The sequence below is a fragment of the Phyllostomus hastatus genome, unplaced genomic scaffold (assembly GCF_019186645.2).
Source record: "Phyllostomus hastatus isolate PE091 unplaced genomic scaffold, TTU_PhHast_1.1 phas_contig_113, whole genome shotgun sequence".
NCBI classification, from domain to species: domain Eukaryota; kingdom Metazoa; phylum Chordata; class Mammalia; order Chiroptera; family Phyllostomidae; genus Phyllostomus; species Phyllostomus hastatus.
In genome coordinates, this window is record NW_025333530.1 from 1,128,584 (window position 1) to 1,131,977 (window position 3,394).

General features: G+C 32.6%; 1 pseudogene; it reads left to right on the forward strand.

Annotated features, from left to right (window-relative positions):
* The first annotated feature begins 2,853 nt into the window (after positions 1-2,853).
* On the forward strand, positions 2,854-3,054 carry LOC123820043 (annotated as a pseudogene).
* The last annotated feature ends 340 nt before the right edge of the window (positions 3,055-3,394 follow it).

Consider the following 3,394-nt stretch of genomic DNA (forward strand, 5'->3'; position numbering starts at 1 on the left):
TTTTTGGTAGGTACTCAGTTTATAGTTCTGTTTACTCATTCTGTCTTTCCCTAGATGGTAAGAAGTTATGTTATTTATCTAGGTCTCTTTTTACTGCTGTATAATTTATATATGCTAAATAACTTAGGTTTTCTGAGTACAGTTTGATCATTTTGGAATTGCAGCTGTATAATCTATATTTGAAAGTATATAAAACATTTCCATCATCCCTGAGAGATCCACTTTGCCCCTTCTCAGTCAGTCCCCACCCCCATTCCAGGAAACAGCCATGATCTGATTTCTATTATAGATATAGCACTGACTAGTTTTGAAGTGATAGAGAATTTCACATAAATTGAATCATATGGTAGTGTCTTTTGTGCCAGGCTTTTCTCACTCTGCATATTTTGGAAATCCATCCATGTTGTGTGTATCAGCTGTTACTTTAAATTGATGTGTTGTATTACATTGTATGAATGTACCATAAGTTTGAATTTTTGTTTTTGTTTTTTATTGTTTTTGTTTTTTAAAAAAAACCCTACTACTATTTATGGCAACATGGGCTATTTTTAGTTTTGGGCTAATGAATAAAACAGACCTAAATATTCTTGTTCAAGATCATTTGTGGTCGGGGGTAGAGGTTTCTGTTTTCTTTTTTTAAATTTATTTTTATTATTATTATTGTTATTCTATCCCAATTTTTTTCCTCTGCCCTTCTCCTTAGATCAATGACTAGTAGTAGAACTATTAGGGTGTAAGGTAGATGAATGTTTAGTTTTTTAAGAAACTGACAACAGCTTTTATATTTTTATTGCATTTTATGCTCAATATTATTTTGTATTACTTTCAGGTGTACAGCATAGTGGTTAGACAATCAGATACTTTACCAAATGATAACATTTTCTCATACTTTTCAATTATGCTTATCCTTCTTTCAACTTCTATGTTTCGTAGTTTAGTATTTTATTCTGTTTTGCCTTACAAATATATACACCATTATCATTTTACACAAAATTTGTTTAAACTTACCTAAACATTGGCCAATGTCTTTGTTCAATGTTCGCTCTCACAGCAGCCACAGACCTTCCCTGTGGGATTATTTCATTTCCTCCTCACTTCTGTACCTTTGCACGTCATCCTATGACTGTCCACTGGTGGTAAAATCTCTCAGATTTTCTGTGTGTACTATTAGTATTTTACTTTTATCCTTCAAAGATAGCTTCTCTTGAGTCTGAATTTTGTATTGTTATTTTATCTCAGAATTTGGAAAATATTGCATTGTCTTCTGGCTTCCATTAGTGCTGTTAAAAAGCAACCATCGAACTAATTGTGGTGACTTTGGAGGTGATTTCTGTTTTCTCTCTTGTTACTTTTTTGCTACTCACCCTTTTACTTCAGGCTCAACATTTTCACTATTACAGATCTAGGCTGGATTTCTCTTCATTAATCTGTTGAGATTTAGGGAGCTTCTTAGATTTAGGATCATTGTTTTACTTCTCCAAATGTCACTCCTCCCCATTCTCATTCTTATCTAATTCTGGGATGCTGAAAGACATATGTTGCAACTTCTCATTCTATCATCCTGAATTTAAACACTCATGTCTTCATCTCTCTACACTCTGGAAGTTTTAAAATATTTATTCTCCTGTCTTTAAATTTTGTATTAAAGTCTTCTATTTAATCTATTCTTTAATTTTAAAATGCAATTAGATGTGTAATATATTGTACCCACATGTAACATTTCTGCAAGTCATATTTTATTATACTTTAACTCTATAATTCTTTGCAATTTTTTGATTCTTGTTTTTATTTTTAATATGCCCTTTATCTCTGTAAGTGCATTTAATATAAATATATTATAGCATTGCCTGATAATTCCTGGTAATCTGAAATATATGTATATCTCCTTACACTTTCTGGTATTTATTATGTGTCTCATTTCAGGGGCACTGATTCAATATTTTCCATGTGTCATTTATTATGTGCTGCATATTCTCTTTGGAATTTTTTTGGAAATTTTTAGATTTTAGTTTTTTAATCGATATTATTAGATGATTTGAAAGACTATCATCAAGGGATCATTGAAAATTACATTATCTGCTTGATTTTTTTCACACCAAACAAGTACTATGAATTGAGCCATAAATAGGAATTGATTGGTTTGTAAAAATTTCTCAGGAGGGATTATTTTTCCCATATGCCTAACATCAATCTCAGGTCAATTTTGTTAACTGTTCCCTCTGAGCAGGGTATTTATTTAGTATTCACTGTTACACTGAGTCTGGCCCCTTGAGGTCCCAACTTTTTTATAAGGGTCTTTTCTAAGACTCTCCATCTTCACCAGATAGTAAGCTTTACCTACCATTTTCTTTTTTAAAGTATTTTTATTGATTATGCTATTACAGAGTTTCCAATTTCCCTTCTTTGTTTCCCCTCTACCCTGCCCCTCCAATCCTCCAGCATCTCCCCTTAGTTCATGTCCATGGGTTGTACATATAAGTTCTTTGAATCCTCTGTTTCCTATACTATTTTTATCTCTCCCCATCTATTTTATGCCTACTAATTATGCTTCTTCTTCTCTGTAACTTTTACCCCCATTTCTCCCTCCCTCCTCCCCACTGAAATCCCTCCATGTGATGTCCATTTCTCTGATTTTGTTTCTGTTCTAGTTGTTTGCTTAGTTTTTGTTTTTGTTACCTTTCTTTTCTTTTAGGTTCATTTGTTGATAGTTGTGAGTTTATTGACATTTTACTGTTCATATTTTTTATCTTCTTTTTCTTAGATAAGTCCCTTTAATGTTTCATACAATAATACAATAAAATCTAGATTTAAATTTGTAAAAGAACAGAAAAAATATCACACCACTTGACGATGATGGTTTCTTGGCCTTTTGGCTAAGATCAAGTGTAGTACCTACTATTTTCTGAAGCTCAAGGTCTACATAGCGTGGCAGAAACTCTCATTGAAAACAATTGTTTTGATGTACATTACAAACTGTATTTTTGCTTTTATTTTATGAGCCCCACAAAATTCTTCTTTCAATTTCAGAAGTTCATTGAAAAAGATGTTTTGATGACCTTGTCTAATATTTCAGGTTTTTTTGTTTGGAAGGGCAGTAGCTAGTCTCATATTGCTAGAGATGAGAGACCTTAGCTTTCTTTAAACACTAATTCTCATATTTCAAGACCCAGTTCTGCCATCATGCCTCATCCAGGAAGTCTTTCCATTCAGCTCAGATTACGAATAACTTCTGTACTCCAAACTTCCTTAAGCCTTGCTATTTTGTATTTAAATTATCTTTCTATGTCACCTCTACATCCATTGGACTATTGACTCTCTTGGGAAACCAACTGTGATGTATGTTTCTTCAAGGACACCACAGATCATGGTGAGACCTCATTACTGTTGTTAAATT